The sequence below is a fragment of the Eulemur rufifrons genome, chromosome 10, assembly GCF_041146395.1.
Source record: "Eulemur rufifrons isolate Redbay chromosome 10, OSU_ERuf_1, whole genome shotgun sequence".
NCBI lineage: Eukaryota > Metazoa > Chordata > Mammalia > Primates > Lemuridae > Eulemur > Eulemur rufifrons.
The window spans coordinates 17,252,831-17,274,267 of record NC_090992.1 but is presented as its reverse complement, the minus strand read 5'-3'; the positions used below and the strand labels follow the sequence as shown (position 1 = coordinate 17,274,267).

At 51.2% G+C, this 21,437-nt stretch overlaps 1 protein-coding gene across 1 annotated transcript in view; it reads left to right on the top strand.

Moving 5' to 3' along the window:
* The first annotated feature begins 1,953 nt into the window (after positions 1–1,953).
* Positions 1,954–21,437, top strand: part of LOC138392940 (uncharacterized) — a 52,631-nt gene continuing 33,147 nt past the window's right edge. The window contains exons 1-7 of the mRNA XM_069483862.1: positions 1,954–2,237; positions 3,951–4,138; positions 4,772–4,988; positions 7,002–7,160; positions 10,220–10,365; positions 17,075–17,195; positions 17,947–18,055. The gene's annotated coding sequence lies outside the window, so the exon portion shown is untranslated. The remainder of the gene's footprint in view (positions 2,238–3,950; positions 4,139–4,771; positions 4,989–7,001; positions 7,161–10,219; positions 10,366–17,074; positions 17,196–17,946; positions 18,056–21,437) is intronic.

The following is a 21,437-nucleotide window of genomic DNA, read 5'->3' as shown; positions in this document are numbered from 1 at the left end:
AGAAGAGGTACGTTGGGCTCTAGACACAGACTTTGCACCTCCCTAGCAATGCTTCCTTAGGCAATCTGCTTAACTTTTAGGGCCTCTATTTCTTCACACATAAAATAAATATAATAAAAGTTAACATGAGAATCAAAAGAGGTGAGATTATGTGCCATTAGGTATCAAATTTCAGGACCTCAGCCTGTCCTTTGGATCACATCTTTTCCCTTGAGCTCGTAAGTGCCTTTTATCAGTGGCAGAGAATTGTAGGGGTGAGGAGCGCTGGTCCACAGGACTGTGAAAAATTACTATAAACTACAAACTTATATTACAGTCACATATACCTACAATCTTACTTAATAGAGGTAGTAAAGAAAAAGCATAGCAGGCCGGGCACGGTGGCTCACAACTGTAATCCTAGCACTCTGGGAGGCCGAGATGGGAGGATCACTTGAGCTCAGGAGTTCAAGACCAACCTGAGCAAGAGCGAGACCCCATCTCTACTAAAAATAGAAAAATCGGCCAGGCATTGTATCACTCTGTAGCACTCTGGCCCGGGAAACAGAGAGAGAGACTCTGTCTCAAAAAAACCCAAAACAAAACAAACAAACAAACAAACAAAAAAAAAAACACAGCAAATTAGGCCAAGCTCAATTTACTACCAGCAAGGTTTGTTTGTTTATTTATTTAAATGTTCTGATTTATCTTCATTAAAAACTTTATTTAACCTCCCCATGTCTTACGAAATGGGCTGTGTCCCCCCAAATTCATGTGTTGAAGGCCTAACCCCCAATGTGACTATATTTGGAGATAAGGCTTTTAAGGAGGCAGTTAAGGTTAAAGGAGGTCATAGGGGTGTGGTCATAATCCAACACAACTGATGGCTTTATAAGGGGAGAAAGAGAGAAAGAGATCTTGGTCCACCATGGGAGGACAGATAGATGGTGGCCAGAAAGACATCACCAGGAACCACATCTGCCAGCACATTGATCTCACACTTCTCAGCCTCTGGGGCTGTGAGAAAATAAATTTGTCTAAGCCACCTTGTCTATGATGTGTTGTTATGACAGCCCCAGCAGACTGAGGCAACTGTCTTCTAGGTACTACAACACTGCTATGCTCCTAAAATGCTTAACTTCACACCTGGAAAACACACAGCCCCAAGAGAACAGCTTTTCTGCACCTGCTGTTAACCCAAAGCCGCATCATACTGCAGTGCTGCCAGGCTCCTGCAGCCGGGGGGGGGGGGGGGGGGGGCGGACAGCCTGGCCCATAACAGCCACATTCTCACCTTCCTCTCTCCTGTCTCCCCTCCCATCTCCATCCTCTCACCTCTCACATTGGGTAGGACCCAGCCAGCTATTTATCAGTATTTCTGTCCACTCCTATGACACTTCCGCCAGCAATCTGCTCAGCCACATTCATCCCAGTCTCTTTACGGGACTCTGCTCTGCCCTGATTCCCAGTTCTAAAGGCCAGTAGAATTGCAGGCCCCTTAACAGGATAGGCTGTAGGGTCAAATTGGCTAGAAGGGGATCCCAGCTGTGTCCTTGCTTGGATTAGCGTCTGGAAGCTTCAGTTTCGGCATCTGTAAAATGGACATGGGTAATAGCTCTCCCCAAAGTGCTCTAGACAAGATGGGTGATAGGGTCCCCCAAACTTTGTAGAAATCACCAGCGAAGGTAAGTTTGAAAGCGCTTGACCAAGCCGAGCCAGATTAAGAACTGACAGGTAAAACCTGTTAGAACTTTTACGAGCCCGTGACTGTTCAATGGTAGACGGTGTGTTCGTTGAGCAGCTGTTTCTTCCCTCATTGGCCTCTGGGCTGTCAATCAGACACTGGCTCCGCCCCTGCAGCGCCTGACCCTTTTCTCACCCTGATTCGCCCCGCCCCTTTGCAAATAGGGTCCCAGGTGAGCACAGGCCCCTAGCTTATCGCGATGCCACGCCCCGGGCCGCGGAGCATGCGCGCTCTGGGGGCGCGTGTGCACGACGATACCACCATCTTTTCTGTCAAACCCTGACAGAAAATCTTTGGTCCCGGTCAGAACTCTCCGTCCCCTGTCCGCGAGGCTGTAGCCGAGTGACGGGCGCTCCCTCGCCACCACAGCTAAGCGTTCCCAGACCCGGGAGAAACCCTGGGTTCCCGCTGCTGTAAACGAAGCCGCCGTTGACGCGCCGTCCCCGCGCAGCGGGGCCGGGGGCGCCTAACTCCACGCCAGGGGCTGCCAGGGAGCGCGTCTATTCCCGCTGCGGTATGTGTCTTGGGAAAAAAAATTCTTCCCCGGGGGAAAGTTTTTGTTTTGGAATTAGTCCAAAATAATTTTGGTTGCCATGTGTGAAAACCTAAACCTAACTTTTCAGAACTTTGTGTTACTCAAGGATGAAAAGAGGTTCATTTTCAACGGTACTCCACCTTTTAAGAAGGGACTGTGGCCATTACGGTGTTCACGTAACCCAGAAACAGCCCTGGGCATAACATCAGGACTTGGCAGAAAGGGAGTTCTTAGGGAGAAGGTTAAATTGAGGTAAATTGTAGGGAAAGTCGGGCATTTGGTGTAGTTGTGGGGTTAGGAACCTGCTAGATCCCTTTTACAACGCTAGCGTCTCAGCCTGGGAAAAAGCTCACTGAAGCTGGCGCGCTCCGTGTGACTGTGGTGTGCCTGTGTGTGTAATCAATGCGCGTGTGTTTGCGAGTGCATCCGTGTTCGCGAGTGTGCATGTGTATCTCTGTGCCAGTAAGAGTGCATGTGTTTACACGCGTGTGTATCTGCGTGCATGTGTCTGTGCGTGAGCCCGCGCCCGCGCTCCGTGGGGAGCGCGTTCCCAGACGGGGCAGGGCTGTCAGGGCCCTCTCCTGCTCCTCGGCAGCCCCTTTCCACTCCCAGGGAGCTAGAACGCGGCCGCGGGTGCCGCTAGGGCCTTCCTGCGAAGTGCTGGCTCCGCGCTCTGGAGGCGCAGGTCAAGGGTGATCCTGGAGAGGTGGCTCTGGGGTAGTCACATTTGCGCACCTTCCCAGGACAACTGCGCAGGGCGACCTCTGGCGGCGGGTGGGGCGAGGCCCCAGGAGAGCCGCCCCGGATCCCTGGCGTACCTTTAACCCCGCCGCTGGGTGGGAGCACGTGAGCCGGGCTTTGGGGGGCAACCGGGCGCCATCGCCGCCTTCGCCAAGGCAGTGGTATTTGGACCCTGCCTCTGGGCCGCGGCAGGAGCCTTGGCTGGGCGGTCCACCTGGCCTCCCCCGTCCCTCCTTTTCTTCCTGCGCAGCCCCCTCCCCTTTATCCGCCCAGGATTAGAGGTGGGTACTTCCCCGGTCTGCCCGGGCGCCACCCCCTCCCCAAGCGAACACACACTCGTCCCACTTGAATCCTGGGGCAGGAAGTAGAACCTCCACCGGGGCAGGCGCTCTTGGTGCAGGACGCAGGAGCCAGCAGCGGCCCGTTCCCCTCCGACTCTCCGGTGCCGCTGCCGCCTGCTCCCGCCACCCGAGGAGGCGCAGTGCCACCCCCTGCTCTGTCCCTTGCTTATGCTCAGAACCTGACCCTATCCTGGCGGAATCTCCTCATCCTCTCTTTACTTTCCGACTGCCCGAGACACTTTCTTTCCCTCCTTTCCTCCATCCCTCTCTCTCTGTGCAGGTCGGGTGGGGGGAAGAGGAGGAGGAATTGTTTCCCTGACTAACCTTTCAAGGGACACAATTCACTCCAAGTCTCTTCCCTTTCCAAGCCGCCTCACAAGTGCTCCCGGTGCCCGCAATTCCTGATCCCAAACCGAGAGAAGAGCCTCTGCAACCTCAAGCCCTCTTCCTCCTCCTTGGCTTCTGTCCTCCTCCCCTCCTCTCTTTTTGGCCGCCTCTGGACGTCCGGGGTTGACGGTGGCAGCGGCGGCAGCCTAAGCCACAGCAGCCCTGGCAGCGCCAGCTCCCGCGCACCCAGCCTGCTTCTCCCGTCCTGTCACCCGATCTCCAGAAAGGAGCTGAGCAGATTCGGGCAGTTGAGGCGAAGCTGCTGCAGCGGCGCTAGAGGCGGCGGGAGGCGGGATGAGCGATGAGCACAGGCGACGAAGGCGCCCGGCAGCCGTCGCTCCAGCCCAGGGACAACCTACCGCTCCTGCACCTCAGAAGACAGGACGCAGCTGACGCGGGAAGCGGCAGCAAGTGCGTACGCGGCCGGTGGGGACACCAGCACAGCCCGGTTTCCCCTGCCAGGGCCCCGACGCCCCGAGCAAACAGAGCGCGGGAGCCCAGTCCCTGCAGCGGCTGCAGGCTGCCCGCCAGTGACGGGTGGACGGGCATCGGGGTGCCCCCACGGCTAAGCTGCAGAGCCGCGGGGCGCCAGTGTCCCTGGGGTAGAGGTAGGGAGCCGCGGCCGGCGGCGGCCGGGAAGGCAGAAGGTGGTGTAGGGGAAGGGCTTCCTTGGACTTTTCTCTATTGTGCGCGGCCCTGAGTGGCCCGGTGTGGCCTGGTGACAGGAAGTGGCCGGGGTCTGACAAACCAGGGCTCGCCTGTGCTTTGCTAGCCGCTTTTGCAATTGTCCAGGGAGAAGCGGCATTGGGTGGCAGAGCGCGGCGACGCGGGGAGCTGGAGACGTGGCGGCATGGGGGCGGTCCCCGGTGGAGGCGGGAACCGAGGATGGGCAGCTCCAGCCCCGCGCCCCCCCCCCCCCCCCCCCGCGCTCCCACCCCGCGCTCCCACCCCGCGCTCCCACCCCGCGCTCCCACCCCGCGCTCCCACCCCGTGCTGCGCTGCGTCCCGCGCCCGCTCATCTGAGGCACGGCGTGCGTTCGGCAGGGGCGGTGGCCAGCGCGGCGGAGCCCCGGGCAAGGCGGCCGGTACTTGCAGGAGCTGACCCGGATGGTCGGCGCAGCAGGAGCTGGAACGCCGAGGGCGCGCTGAGGCAGGAGAAAGTTGGGCTGCTAGAGCTGCACCGGCGACACCTGGCGCGTGCCCAGCCTCCCCGACTTCAACGGCTCGGCGCCCTCCTGGAGCTCAGCGGCCGCCGCGACAAGTAAGCGGGAACCCGGGGCGGCGGGCGAGTGGGGGCTTCGGAACTTCTTGGGGACCCCGCTTCCCTCGGGGCTTGGCGGGGAGGCGGGGAACACCCTCGCCAGCCAGGAGGCCGCCGGACTCACCCCGGGAACTTCCGGCGGGGTCGTGGTCCCGACCTGGAGCTAGGTGTCGGGTAGGGACTGGGCTCCCCAAGAAAGGGGGCTCCAGGGCGCTGCCGAGCACTCCCACTGGTCCGCTCTCCGCTCAGAGCGTGAGAATTCTTCCATGCCCATGCCCAGACCTCTCATGTTGGATCCGGCCTTGCCTGGGCCCTGGGGAGCAGGCGGGGAGCGGTCCGGGAGGGAGCGTGGGGTGGGGGGTGCAGAACTCCAGACCTGAGATCCATAGAGCTGGTGGGGAGCAGTTCAGGAAAGACAGACCCCCGCCCTCAAGCGGGCCTGGATCAATTGGGGGTCGCATTGCTCCCAGAACAGACCCTCGGCTTTGTCCAGCCCTGGACCTGTTGAGCCCTCCTCCCCCTGGACAACTCCATCTCTTCCTTCAAGGCTCAACATTAATTTCCGGGATTACCCTGGCTATTTGTGACCCAGGATTAAGTGGGGGACGGGGCAGAGGGGGGGGACTTCTTCCATGTCCCTGCCTATTCCAGCCCTCTGCAGGCACCCTAGGATGACCCAGGTTGCTGCACTGGGCCAGAGTGTGACTTGGGAACTCGGTTCCCACTCCTGCTGCAAACAGAGCCAAGCCTGGGTGTCCTGACTGGGACTGCCCATGGCCCCCCAAGCTCTGTGCCTCCTGCCGCCAGCCTTCAGGTGTCAGAAGAGGGCCTGGGTCCTCGCCCCAGAGACCCAGCCCTTGTGCTGTGCCTGGTCCCACACACAGTGGGGAGAGAGCCAAGGATGCACACCTGCCCGGTCAGAGCACGGAGCTGCCCGAGCACCTGTTTGATAAAATGTGCTGTGCGAACACAGTCAAGGAGGAAATAAGGCAAGAAGATGGAAAGAGAGAAAGATAGAGGGAAGGAAGGAACAGATAAATGAAGAACCCAGCATGGACTCACAGTTATATAGGACAATGTTCTTCCTTGGAGGTGTATGCTGAAGTCTTTAGGGCTGAGGTGTCATGATGCTGATAACTTATTCTAAGAATAAGTTGTTTCATTGAATGTTCGTAGTAGGGTGAAACATAAAATTGCCTCTTCCTCCACCTGAGGGGCAGCGTGTAGGTATGGGGGTAAGGGAACCCCACGAGCGGCACAGCTCCCGGACTCCCGGGCAGGGGCTGTGAGCACAGGCAGAGGAGCACAGCTCCCTTCTCGCCCCAGGCCAGCAGGAAGGAGCAGTGGGAATAAGTATCCAGCTTCTGTCTCCTCAGCCCTTCTTGCCTCCTGCTGGTGCCTCCGGCAGGCCGGAAGAGTCAGCCAGGGGTGCAGGGGAGCTGGGTGAGGGGCTTGGTAGGAGTCAGCCTCCAGGACACGGAGCTGGGCAGAGGAGGCGTCTGTGACATGGGCACAGCGAGAGTACCCTCCCTACGGGTACTGTGGGGATAAATGACGTGTGCATGTAGAGTGTGCAGGACGGTGCCTGGCACACAGCCTCTCGCCAGTGTCATAATGGGGCTTATGCGACTCTCTACCCCTCACAGTGGGCGTCCAACACAGACAGTTTTTATTGTAGTCTAAGACACATAACATAAAAGTTACCATCGTAACCATTTTTTAGTGTACACTTCAGTGGCATTAATCCATTCACATTGTCATCCATCCTCACCACCATCCCTCTCCAGAACTCTTGTTCATCTTCCCCAAATGAAACTCTGTCCCCATTAAACACCAACCCCCCACTCTCCACACTTGTCATTCTGCTTCGTCTCTGTGGATCTGATTGCCCCCAGGTACCCTGTATAAGCACCCGAGGCCTGGGGAGTGTGGGGCTGCTGTCCAGCTCTGCCTTTTGGGGGATGCGGTCGCCCCAGGCCTTTTCCCTGACAACACATTTGCTGTCTTTCCCAGGTGTCGATCTGGGTCCTGTCACAGTACTACTTTGCCATGAACGTGCTGGGCCCGGTGAAAGGCCCGACTGGGCTGAGTTGTGGTGCTCGAGGCTCTGGACCCCACGTCTGGCAGCTGCGTAGCCTCGCCAAGGAGCTGTCTGATGAGATCCAGATCCAGGTCAGGGCAGGTGCACAGAGGCCGTGTGGGAGCAGGAGAACAAGTGCCAGCAGCCCAGTGGCCCTCCCTGGGGTCCCACCGGGACTGGGCCAGGTCTGGGTGCTGGGAGATCTGGCCCTAAGGAGCTCTCAGTCCGCTGGGGATGACAGACAAACTCATCACAGTGTGTTGGGCGTCGGGGTGCACAGGTGTTTTGGGAGCCCGGAGGTGGGGCTGACCTGACCAAAGGATCCCAGAGGAGTGACGTCTCAGGACCGGAGGGGTTGACTGGCAGGCCAGGTGGAAGGAACAGCATATGCAAAAGCTTAAGAGGCCCCGGAAATAACTTGATGTGTTCCAAAAATAGCAAACGATTCTGAACTTGGGGTCTGGGGTGCGCCTTCATGGTAGGGAGAGGCTGGAGCTCCTTATGTCTGGTCGGGGCCATTCATTTAATTATGTGTTTATGTAACGGACATGCACAGAGCACTTAATCTGGGACTCTGTGAGCCCCGGGTCCTGCTAAGCTGCAAAGAAAGACTACAAGCATGCCCTGAGTGCCCTGAGCAGACAAAGAGTTTCAAGTCCCACCCCCACCCCCCGAGAAGGAATAAACTATTTCTAACTCAACCACATGTCCAGTCAGGGCCAAAGAAGTACATTTTCAAAGAATGAAACACCCGTTTGCCAAACCCCTCACCCTCCCCGCAGGTGTGTGTGTGTGTGTGTGTGTGTGTGTCTGCGCGCGCATGTTTTTAAATTTTTTCATAGAGACTGGGTCTCACCTTATCGTCCAGACTGCTCTTAAATTGTGGTCTCATGTGATCCTCCCACCTCGGCCTCCCAAAGCACTGCAACTATAGGTGTGAGCCTCGGGCACCTGGCCATGAATATTAGGCTTAGGCCCATCTTGCAGATGAAGAAATCTAGGCTGCTGTAAATAGAACAGAGGTGTTGGAGGGAGGAGAGACAGGCCTGTTTCCTCTTGGAAAATCGCCCAGCAGTTCAGATGACATTAGACATCTGGGGGAAGGCCTTGGGCCACTGCTTGGAGGGGAGCAGGAGCTGGGAGCAGACTGCAGCTGGCAGTCAGGAGGAGAAAGGACACCCTGGGACAGGAGAGGCAGGGCTGGGCAGGGGAGTGGGGTGCAGCCTCCTGTTGGTCCCTGGGGACGCACAGTGGTAGGAGGCGGTGCGTTGGCAGCAGGAGCCCTGGGGCAGTTCGGAGGTGATGGAGGCCCAGTCACCTAAGGCTCTGCATCGGCCATAACCCTGGGAGCTGTGGGGGCTCCAGGAGCAGTGAGACCCCAACCCTGCTCTGCAGGAGTTCACATCCTGGTAGAAACCAGACCCGTGGGTGGCAGGGAGTGCTGGTGGCTGCTGAGAGGGTGGCAGCCTTCCAGGTGGAGGAGGTGGCCTTGGGCCTGAAGGGCGGACGCTGCTGAGCTCTGCAGAGGAGGCTAGGGGGGGTGCAGCAGAGGGGACACAGGGAGGGCTGCATCCTGGGGAGGTTTGGAGGTGGGCCGGGGGACCCGCTGGGAAATCTGGGCAGACTGGGTCCTGGGGGCCCTCACTGCCTGGGCTGTGTGAGTTCACATTTTGCTCATGTGGACGCGTTCGAATCAAGTGACAGTAAAGCAGAATGGATCCTTCTCTCTTTGCTGTGAGATTAACTAAATTCACGAACAAAGAGATCGTGGCTGTCACAGAAGCCAAAATCCACAAAATCTGCAGCCCAACCAGCCTGATGAGTGAATTCAGCTCCCTGGTCTGCTGCTGGGAGAAGTAGCTTGTTCAGTGTGAGAACACCGGGCAGCGATGTCTGACCCGCCTGCACTGGAACCCAGTTCTGCCAGGTTCCAGCATGGCATTTGGGCTTTGAGCCTCAGCGTTCTCACCTGTGAAATGGGTAACATTATGCCCCAGCACACAGTGGGTGCTCAGTCAGGTGCCTCCCCAGATAGCGGTTGGTGTCCCTTAGAGGATGGTGACCTGTCAAGTCTACCCATCCATGCCAGCCTCCAAGAGGCCACAGGCTCCAAAGTGATTATCGCTGTGGGAGACAGAAGCTCTACCCTGCGCGGTACAGAATGAGGGGGCTCGTGTGGTCTTTAGAGAACCTTTGAGGCTCCAGGGTGCAGGGAGGTGGCTTCTTGTCCCCTTCTTAGGAGGTTTTTTCAGCTTTTCTGGTTCAAATACACCAACTCCAGAGAGAGCATTTAATCCCACCTTCTCCACGCCTTTCAGCCTTTCAGCTTTTTAGTAATCTGAGTCCTCCACAAGTCCAGCCAGGGAAAGGAATCGTCATAAAAGAGCCCAGCTCCCGAAATTGTCTGTTTTGGAACTGGAAATACAATTTCAGCCCTAGGGCACCAGAGCAAAGAAAGCCACAGTTTACCACCATTGATCCCAGAAACTAATGACTTGGCAGACTTGTCACTGATTTTGATTTTTATAATTGCTCTCTGAAGTTGTGCATAACACATTCAACCCATCCCCTGCCCGTGACAGCCCTGGACAGCAGCTGCCAGAAATAAATAAGACAATACAGGATGTTTTTCTAAAACCACTTACACACCTTGTAGAATTAAATAGCACTCTTGTTCTGATGCGTGGGGCAGCTTTTTTGTTTCCTGGTAACCTGTCCTTTCCTGCGTCAGGGCAGGGGGACAGCCTTGTGCTGTTGGCCAGTGATACTCAGTGTATTAATGGAGAACCGGTGCCCTCCTAGTGTGCAGAGTCAACGTGCCTTCGTCCCCTGCTGACAGGGACAGGAGACACGCATCAGTGGGCCTGGCCTGTGTGCCGTGCCCCTGGATGCGCGCTCTAGAATAAACGCTGAAATTCTGATCTGAAACTCCATGTGATTCAGAATGACCCCTCCTCTGTGTAATTCATTCTTGGCTTTTATCAACTGTGGCTCCATCTCCAAGCTCTGGGCAGCCCTGGGCCTCCACGTGGAAGGCACGTGGGTGCAGGTGGCTTTCTTGGATTGCTCTCATTCTGGGTTTTGGGTCTCCTGGGCCTGGGTGTGGTGGCCGGCAGGCCTGGTCACACCCTCTTTTCCTCTCCCTCTCTAGGTGAGTGCTCCTCGGCCCAGAGGGAAGTCGTGGAGACCTTGCACCCAGAGTCCCTCCTCAGCTCCAGCGGCAGTTCCAGCCAACCGTCTCCGATTTCCCAGCACGTGATGTTCTCACCGTGGAGCCAGGCTTTCACGCTGTTCTGGGTAAGTTTGCCAGGAGTTGAAAGTGAAATGGACTTGCAGAGGGTCTTTGCCCTGTGCACATGTCGGGTGTGCGGCATGTTCAGCTCAAAGCAGCCATCTGTCTGGAGCAGCAGAGGTTGTCAGGAGTCCAGCAGCAGATTGACCCAGGGTCCTGGCCTGTGAGGCTTCAAGTGGCCGCCAGGAGGGGTTGGTCTTCCTGAGCTGGGTCATGGCTGTTCTCAGCACCACCTACACCCATGGGAAAGGATGCAGAGTTCAGAGTGGAAAACCCTGGTCGGGTCAGAGTCCTCCTCTGCTGTCCCTGCCGTTCTGCCTGTGGGGGTGGAGGCTGCTCCCCTCCAAGCCTCCTCTCCTCACATGGGGATGATGGGGCCTTGCCCTGCCTGCGTGGAGCAAGTGAGAGGCAGCCAAAGTGTCCTCAGTAAATAGTCAAGGGCTGTCCCGTGGGCCGACTGTACCTCAAGCCTTTAGGGGCAGTTATCATATCATGGGAAAAGGGCTCGCTGGGTTGGACCTGAGTGTTCTTTCTAAGATGACTGTTTTCGTGCTGCGTGACCTTGAGCAAGTCCCTTAACTTCTCTGGACTTGAGTTTCCCCATCTGTAAGGTGAGGACAGAGACGCCTGCCTATCTGCTTCCAGGGATGATGTGAATCAATGACAGTGGAAGTTCTTCAAAGCTGCAAAGACTTGTGTAAATTTGAGAGGTTATTATTATGTTCTTCTGCCTCCAAAGCTGGCCTTCCCCGAGGAGACAATGCAGTGTTTTTGAACATGCAGTGAATTCCCCAAACTGAGCCCTCCCCTGCTCCAGTATTTCTGCCTTGGGTTGTTAAAAATGGTAATCTTCTCTCAGGCCTGAAATTATGAGCCTGCTTTATTGGTCAAAGGCCTTAATAATTTGAGCTCTTATTTTATAAACTCATTTCTGCACAGTGATATCCTGATAGGAGCAGGAATAATAAATCACAAACACGTCCTGCAAGATTGCATTGTAAATGTCAAACTAGACAGTAAATTGTAATTAAAGAAAGGAAATTGCTACAAAGAAGCACTTGATTTTAAAATGAGCCAAGCATAGAATTTTCTGAGCAATAGTCCAATTTGAACTGAGTTGGCTTTTGCAGTCATATTTCTTATTATAACTCTTCTACATAATAACCAAATCTCCCTGCTCACATAGGGCTGGCCCATCAGAGGGTAGGGACACTGCATAGGTACAGGGATTAGGAACTTTGTGGGGACAGTAATCATGGCAGAAGCTGAGATGATGGACACAGATGTCGGGATTTTAAATCAACTATAGTCGAATTTCCAGCCAATGGGGAACAACCTAACACCTGTGTGGGAGCAGATTTGGCCTGACTTCGATGAGAAGTCACTCAATGAGAAACTCACTCAGGCATTTGCTTCTGTTGGGAGAAGAGGCCCAGGCTTCCACAATCTGTTCCTTGGCCCCTCAAACATGCATAGGAACAGCCCCCACCCAATCCATCCACCTACAGGCCATGCTTGCCCAGACTGTAACTTTGGGCACAGTCCAACATCCACATCTTGCTTCTGCATGCTGGGCAGTTTGGATACGGGTTCAACCAGGTGTGCCGCAGGCAGAGGCCTTGGAGGCAGGAGAGCAGAGTGGCTAAGCACGTGGAACATGGTGCCAGACAAGCTGAATTCAGATCTAAACTCCAGCACTTACTGTGAGTTGGTCTAAGTCATATAACCTCAATGAGCCTCAATTTATTTATTTGTAAAATGGATACAATGATAGACTGATCTCAGACATGAATTAGTAAGTGCCTGGTACGTGGTTAACATTCAAAACTGGAAGTGATTCTAATGATTATGGCTGAGTCTGTGCTGTGTCCAAAGAGGAAGACAGGGGAGTTGATGGGCTGTCTTGATTGATATGGGCGGCACAGTAGGTGGAGCTGAGCCAGTGCAATGGGTGGTGGATGTGGGAAGTGGGGGTGATGAGGGATGACCGGGGGCACTTTTTTGCTACCCCACATGATGAGGAATGATCATACCACATTAAGAAGTCTTTGCTGGCCCAGGAGTGATCCCCAAAGTACCTGTACCCTGGGTCTTCTTGTCTCTCCACCCATTTCATAGGGCCCAGAAACTGGTTAGCTTCTGGTTCAAGTCCTGGTCCATAGGGGCTGCTGCTTGCAGCTGGGATTCTCCGTGCTGTCCTGCAGGCTTAGCCTCTTCCACAGGAGGGAGCAGAAAGACTCAGAACCAGGGGATCTTTCTTTCTAGTGTCCTCCTCTCTCTTCAGACAATTCAGGTTGTGGGGAGCAGACTAGGTAAAGTTAGACACCAGTGGAACAGGCTGGTGTCAAAGCCCTGCTGCTAGCTCAGTGGATACATTGCCCAAGAAGGCACTGTGAATGGGGGTCCAGCAGGTCTGAGTCTTGTGCTGATTTTGCCATTACACAAGCACCGGGGAGTGCTATTTACACAGATTACGATATGAATGCCCTCTCTTGGAATTGTGCAGTGTACAACCTCCACAACGGAACATGGTTAACCTAGACTCTCAGCCCAGAGATCAACTGGAGCTGGATTGATAGGGGATAACAGAGTCAGGTTGGACAAACAGAACAGTTTGAAGATTAGGACTTGAAGTGAAGAATTGAAGATCCTAGCAATGCAACTAGAAACCAAGGGAGCAAAGTTCCAGAGAACTACAAAGGTGTGCCTAGAACCATAGGTATAGGGAAGGGGAGCTGATGGATTCTATCTCCTATATACCTCTGCTCCATGACGTTTGTCTCATCCCTGTCCCCAGAGAAGCAAGAAAGCATTGAGTCAAGCACCCTCCAGCCCTTCAGCGGAGTACCCCCATCTCAACTGGTGATGAGTCAAACGCAGAGGTCACAGCACATGGGGCAGACAGTGTGTGCGTGGCTGGCTACATAGGATCGGATTCCTGGGCTGTGGCCTCCGGGAGGAATGCTTCATGGCACAATGCTGTGGAGGTGGTCACGGAGAGTGAGTTGGAGTCTTATAGGCACCCGTGGGGAAAGGCATTCTAAGGAGGTGGGACAACTGGGCAAAGGCGGAGAAATGTGAAGGTACTTTTTCTTTCATTCAAAAAGTATTTATTGTACCAGGTACTGTTCTGGGCAGTGGGGATACTTGAATGTACAAAATAGACAGCAATCCTTGCCCTCCTGAAGTTTCCATTCTAGTGGGAAGGGAGAGATAACAATGACTGCAATAAACAAATTATACAATATGTCAGAAGGCGATAAGTGCTATGGAGAAAAACAAAGCAGGGAAGGGAAACGGAGTGTTGGGCAGGAGTTGCAATTTTGAATAGGGTGGCCAGAGACCTTCCTGGGACGGCGGTATTTGAGCCAAGACATGAGGGAGGTAGAGGAACAAGGCAAGCAGACGCACAGGAGAAGGCATTTGAGGCAGAAGGAAGAGGCAGTGCAAAGGCCCCAAGGCACATTCGAGGGACAGCCATGAAGCCATTGTGGAGTGAGGAAGGGATGCAGGTAGGAGAAGACGGCACCAGGCTGCACATGGCAGGTCATCGTATGGACCTGAACATGATCAGGACATTTTGACTGTGTCACTGCAAACAGACGGGAAGGGGTCAGGGGTGGAAGTGGACAGAGTCTGGGAGACCAGCACGGTGGAGCTGAGGCCGCACCGTGGGCTGCTGTCGGGGTCCGGGGGATGTGTCCTGTGGCACACTCAGCGCTGGGCCCGACCTCAGAGCCGTCAGTGGGCAGTCCTGCTGCCCTATTTCATCCGTAAGTCTGCCCCAGGAAGGCTGCCATGTTATCCCTCTGGACCAAGAGAATCCGAGGGCCAGCATGACACCAACACGCTGGTGCGGCCGTGGAAGGGACTCCACCCTGGCACTCAGGTTCCAGGTCTGCAGAGCTCCCCAGGCCCTGCTCAACAGTGCTCATCCAAGTCCAGGCCAAGGAGGCCAGGACCGGAACCAGAACAGTTCCAGCCCCTGCCTTCGTAGAGCTTCACGCTATACCTGGGTCCCAGCCATCCCGAGTCAGCCCTGGCTCGACCTGCAGCCCAGTGCTGGGTTGTGGTGTCTGCCACTTACTCTCCCTCCTTCGAGGCCAGGCTGGCTGGGCCCTAAGCTGCAGGGCTGACCCTCACATGCTTCTTACTGCCCCAGGAGTGTCACTTAAAGGGGGATCATGACGTCAGCTATGTTGTAGCATTCCCCTAACACCAATCAGAATTTCAAGAAAAAGAAATTGAATATTTCAATGATACACATGATGAGGTCTTTAAAAGCCTAGAGTTATTACAGATTTTGAAACTATAAATGGAAAGGTCCCTGAAGCATTGTACAGGTTTAAATTTCTAATAAACTAAATGTCAATGTCTATAACCACGTAAACAAAAAACACTTGTTTTCTTTAAGGAGAAAAATGTTCCTGTGACCACAAAATGAAAAAAAAAAAAACCACTGTACGTTTTACCGAGCCATAATTGGCCCATTTCTTGCTCTGACCTCATATAGCGCCATTGTTACCAAATTCCCAACCCCTATATAAGCCCCTGGCTGGGCCTAGGATTTCGGTCTTACTGCCCAGGAAGCTGTTTTTGGTGACCTGTGGACCTTGACCATAGCGCTATTGCTTTTTTCTTGTTAGTGAACATTGTTAGTGTAATTAGTATAGTTAGCATTGTTGGTTAGTTGTGTTAACGTAGGATAGTTAGTAGTTTGTTAGTTTTGTTTTCATATTATAATTAGTATTGTTTGTTAGTTTTGTTCCTACACTATAGTTAATATTGATTGTTTTGTTATCATATTATGGTTAGTATTGTTTGTTTTATTACCGTATTATAGTTACTATTGTTTGTTAGTAGCATTAGTATAGCGTAGTTAATATTGTTTTTATTAGGATATTATACTTAGTATTGTTCTTTTGTAAAGTTAGTATAATTAGTATTATTACCCTATTTACCATTATTTGTTACTATCATTACTGTATTTCATATAGTTAGTGTAGTTAGTACTGTCAGTACCCTTAGCCTAGTTAGTATTGTTGAGAGTGTTCATTAGTTAGTAAGCACCTTTAGCGTAGACTTAGCATGGAGAGGGCCATGGAGAAGGCCAGGGAGCGAGCCTTGGCCTCCACATTACCCCTGAAGAAGTTTGACAGTTATGACTCCCTCCAGAAAATTGGTTCTGGCGCACAAGGCCACGTGTTTCTGGCCGTGCATGTTCCCACTGGAAATAAGGTGGCCATCAAATTTGTTTTCAAGAAGTTCTGTCATACGCTAGAAAATGTTCTCATAGAGGTCAAAGCCATGAAGTCCCTGAATCATCCGAATATCCTCAAGCTTCTGGACATCATCGAGGATGAAGAAACCCTTGGCTTGGTAATGGAGTACACCAGTGGTGGGGACCTTTCCGGGCTTATAAGGAAACGCCCAGGCCTGAGCGAGGAGGAGGCCCGTCCCATATTCCGCCAGCTGCTGGCCGCGGTTCAGTACTGCCACGAGAACCACATCGTCCATCGAGACCTGAAGCCTGACAATGTTCTACTGGATGAGCACGGGAACGTGAAACTAGCCGACTTCGGCCTCTCTGCGACGTTCAGTGAGGAGGATCACCTGGCTTTATTCTCCGGAACTCTTGCATTTAGTGCCCCGGAAATGTTCCTGCGTAAGGAATATGTCGGACCGGAGGTGGACGTGTGGAGCCTTGGTGTGGTCCTCTATTGTATGATAGCCGGGCGTGTTCCATTTCGTGGTGGCAACTGGGAGGAATTGAAAAGGAACGTCACCCAGGGAAGCTATAAGACACCTACTTTCTTTTCTAAAAAATTGAGAGCACTTGTGAGTAAGTTCCTCACCGTTAATGCCAAGTTGAGGCCCACCCTTGCTGAACTTACGAAGGATGATTGGATCCAAGGGCAGAAGACACCGGAGACGATCAGGAAAGGCACAGTGCCTGACAGTCCTCTAGGCAGTGGGCAGAGGAGTCCCGGTGATAGCGTAGACCCCCAGCACAGCCCCGTGGCCTCCCCGTCCACCCACAGCAGCAGCAGCCATGGGGAAGAGCAAAGAGGAGACAGCTGTGTCCATGCTGGGCAGCTGCATGGGGAGACCGAGACCTCTCCCTCGGAAAAGGGCCAGGGCCGGAAGGGGCTCACTAGGAGACTTGGCAGTTTCCTCTTAAGGATTTGCTGCATCCTGCCGGCCGAATTGACCCGCTGCATGAGGCCGAACGAGGTGGTGCCAGTCAATGAGGACAGCTGAAGCGGCAACGGGCAAGTATGTGGGGCGGTCTAGCCACCCGTCCCGCATCTTATGTTATTTAATATGGTCTTGCTGACATTATTTTTAATAGGCAAGTCATAGATGTATACATGTATGCAGTACAATGTGAAGTTTATGTATATGTGCACTATGTGGAACGGTGACATAAAGCTGATTAACGTATCCATCACCTCAGAAAGGCAAACGCAGCGTGACGTCACTTGCTGAATCTGCAAAGCTGACCTCATGGAAGTAGAGTAGCTTGATGGTGATAAGAGGCTGGGAGATGGCAGAGGGAGGGCACGGGTAGTTGGTCACAGGGCACAGAGTTTCAGACAGACGGGAGGGGGAAGCCCTGACATGTGCGGCACAGCAGGGGGCAAGAGTCAATGAGAATGTCCTGCACATTTCAGAATACCTGAGAGTCCCCTTCATATGTCTCCCTGCCTTTAGAATGGAGAGCAAGACGACCCAGAGCTCCCCGGATCCTGACAACATGGAGTGCGATGTGGGCCAGGCGTGGACTGACAGCTCCTCGTGGGAGCCGGGCGGAAGCAGCCCGCGGCCTGCAGAGGTATCCCAGCCACAATAGAGTGCGGTGCAGCACGGCCTGGAGCCTGGAGACAAGAGGGCCCCTCTGCCCCCAGTGGGTCCCCTTTGTTCCCCAGTGTGGATTTTGTTTATGCTTAACAGCCCAGTGAGCGGTCACGCAGTGCTGCTGTCCTTAGAACCCATCCCTCCAGCCTGAGCAAGAGTGAGACCCCGTCTCCACTAAATAGAAAGAATTAGCCGGGCATGGTGGCACATGCCTGTAGTGCCAGCTACTCAGGAGGCTGAGGCGGGAGGATTGCTTAAGCCCAGGGGTTTGAGGTTGCTGTGAGCTAGGCTGATGCCACAGCACTCTAGCCAGGGCAACAGAGCAAGACTCTGTCTCAAAAAACAAACAAACAAACAAAAAACCATCCCTGGCTCTCACCTCTCACCCCTTCAGCAATGCCTTTTTTTTTTTTTTTTTGTCAACTCCCGTAAAGGTCCAAATATGGGAAATTCAAATATATTTGAATTAGTTTGTGAAGTAACTTCATGTCTAGGGACCCATAGTTCTAATTCTCTGGAAGGTATCACCCTTCTAAGCTCTTCTGAGCTCGCAAGCTCCTCATTAGGTTGGCTAACCTATGTTCCTGGCTCATGTTTACCTCAAGGTCTCAATAGATCACTTTGTTAAGGAGATAGAATATTCCAGATTGGTATTCTATTGCCTTTCAGTTCTTTCTTGAGAACAGATGGATGTTGAAGGATCATTCAAATCTGTCTTGTCTTGTTAGTTGACTTTCTGCAGTTTTCAGAGCACAGGACACAAGGTGGAAACTGAATTGCAAGGTCCTAGATGCTGAAGGTTCTAGTTATGAATCCCTGTGCCACCAGGAGAAGAAGGTGAGTGGAGAACTGACTATATTTTAGTCTGTTGCTTTATTTTATATTGTTTTAGTACACTCAACAATTTTGAAGGGCATATTCTATTTGATTCAGTAAGAAGTAGTGTGAGCATTCCCTTTTGTGCAGCGTAATAACAGGTTTGTTCAGAAGGTCATCCCTGTGAAGTCTTGTATCATTGCTTTCAGTTTCTGTGATTACAAAAGAGGCAAAGAGAAGATTTGGAGGAAGAGAATCTTAAATTTTCAAAAAATGATAACTTTTTCTGTTGTTTTGCTTTGGTATTAATTTGGCGTTTGTATATATGAAGGTAAACGTGTGCAAAATAATGACACAGAAGTTGACAGTAAGGGCTTCCTTGGGTAAAATAAGAAAGCAGTAAAATGGATGATGGTATTTACTTGTAATTCCTCTTGAAAAATGTATTGTGATAGCAAATTGTAACATTTTTTCGGGACTAAAAGTATTGTACTTAAAATCAGGAAACCTCAGAATGGGATCATCCAAAAGGCAAAATAAGAATTTCCTCAAGGCTTAGTCTGATTGATTAGTCTAGTTGATCTTGATGCCACTGCACATTGATTTATGGTGTTTGTATTTTTTTTTTAAAAGAGCAACTGAAATGAACAAGATGTTCCTTTGTAGATTTTGGACATTGGGCTCTATAGATTCTTAAATTCAGCAGGTCTAAGTCTTTAAAAAGTCAAAATACATGAAAACAAAACAGGGACCATGACATCCAAATATTTACCTAGCTCATTTTTCCTGCAGATGCATGATTGATTTGGAGTAGGTGAGTTTTGGCTTTATCATTCATCACAGTACACAAAATATAGTGAGAACAGTTATAATAGCAAAAAATTAATAGCTATCTAAATTTGTCCCTGAAGTCAGAATTGAACTATTATCTTGGTTCCCAACCTCTGCTCTTATCCATGTGCTTATAGGAAAATTGGAAATATTTTATTTCTAACCAACCTGATTTTCACAGGAGGTTATCTTTTGTATTTTAAATTTTCCTGGCAGTTTTATTCTATATGGGAAGAGCTCCCTGAAGAACAGACCCTTTACTGCCTTGAAATCAGTCTGGGTCTCAGTTGTACTGCTTATGAATGTGAGCAGGTGGCTTGGTCTCCCATTTCTGAAACAGGGGAAGTAATAGCTGCCCTACTTGAGTGAGATAACGCTTGGAAAATCACTGGGGAAACTTACAGAAGTGGTAGGGATTCTTTTGAAGGGTAGCATTTGAAAATAAGGGGAGAGAGAAGAAATGACACTGGACTACGTCCTAAATGCCATAGCTTTGTCAGGCACTTAACATATCTATGTTAGCTCCTTTAATCCTCTGACAGAGACACTGGGGTCTTCTTTCCATAAATGAGAAAACTGTGATTCAAAGATGTAACCTCTGACATGTGAGATGTTCAGCTCTAGTAGATGGTGGCACCTGGGTTTGAATTCCACTTTAATTCCGAAGCTTATACCCTTTCCACTACCATGTGCTGTCCAATATTTTATAAAATATTTGATGCAGGTAGATTTCTGTTATCCAGTGATCTGAAATACAGGTTGGAAGTTAGGTTTTGAGAAACCTTTAAAGTGGCCCTCCAAGGATTATGAAGGGATGGCAAATGTGTGCCTTCTGTGACTGATACCCACAGACTTCTGGCCCCAAAATAAACCTCAGGGCTATGCCTTTGGGGATTCTATCACATCCAGAAGTTCCCTTATTTGTTCAGTGAGAGGGCTAGATGAAATGATTTCTGAAGTTTTTCTGAGCTCCAGCATTCTGATGGTAAGAAGAAATAAAATACACATATAAATTCATTCCTTCCTTCCTTCTTTCCTTCCTAGTGTGAAGTAAACACCTCTTGGACACCAGGCACTAAGCACTGTCAGAGAGCTCAAGAAATATATTTACTAGATGAAGTTTCTTTATTCATTTTTGTAATGTGGAATACATTTAAGAGGCTGTAGTACCAGAACTTCTTAGAGGAAGAGATAATTACATTTCCCATTTAACCTTCCTGCCAACCCTCATGAACTTGCTTCTAAACATATTATAAAATTAAGCTTACAGTTATGAACCTAAACTTTAAAAAAGTAAATGAAAATATCAATGAGTACAATCAAGGAAGAACTAGTACTTTTAATAAAATATGATTGTTATGAATATTAGCATGATCGTGCTGGTAATCTTCTGAAATTTCAGAGCTTATAAATGCAGAATTCCTACTGTCACTCCCTTTTCTCCAGCTCTATCAGCCATGAACACTTAGAACTAGTTATGTCTGCATTATACATGGGTTTGCAGTATAGAACCAAATTCTATTCTGGCAAAGGAAAACCAAATATACACTTCTACGGTATTGCGTTTGTGGATATAGTGAAACAAAACAAGCACCCTACACGTTTTGTTTGTCTTTTTGGAGAAATAATATCCTGAAGAGTGTTCAACAGAGGAAAACAATGTGAAAGCCAGTGTTTTCCAATATGTACAGATCCTGCATCTGTGCTGGTTTCCAAACGAAACTCCTAACCTGTTTTGCAGCCTTTGTGGAGTTTGATTAGAATGATTAAATAATGTGGGTTTTAAAGAACACAGAAAACCTCCCAGATGGATGCCACACAGCACAGCTAGTAAGTTTCTTCCAGGTGTAGTCTCAGAAGAGGATTTTGGTTTACAAGTAACACTGGCCTGAATGATCAAGGAGAAAGTTTTCTTTTTTTTTTTTTGAGACAGAGTCTCACTCTGTTGCCCAGGCTAGAGTGAGTGCCGTGGCATCAGCCTAGCTCACAGCAACCTCAAACTCCTGAGCTCGAGCGATCCTCCTGTCTCAGCCTCCCGAGTAGCTGGGACTACAGGCATGCGCCACCATGCCCGGCTAATTTTTTCTATATATATTTTTAGCTGTCCATATAATTTCTTTCTATTTTTAGTAGAGGTGGGGTCTCGCTCTTGCTCAGGCTGGTCTCGAACTCCTGAGCTCAAACGATCCGCCCACCTCGGCCTCCCAGAGTGCTAGGATTACAGGCGTGAGCCACCGCGCCCGGCCGAGAAAGTTTTCTTTTAACAAGACCGAATGATGATCATGATATTTTGCTCTTTAGTTAACGATGTGAGTCTTATTTCTCAATAGGCTTTTTGTAAATGACATCCTCATTTAAAAGTCATCTCATTTGCAGGGCTTTCTCTCTTTTTGAGAGGTTTGCTTTCTCTGGGCGCCAGTCTTGTCAAAAAAAAAAAAAAAAAAAAAAAAAAAAAGCAGCAGCAGAAGCCAAACTCTGTAAAATAATTTAAAGAAGTTTATTCTGAGTCAAATTTGAGGACCATGACCCAGAGCCACCCCAAGAAGCCTTGAGCAAGTGGACTTGGTGTGGC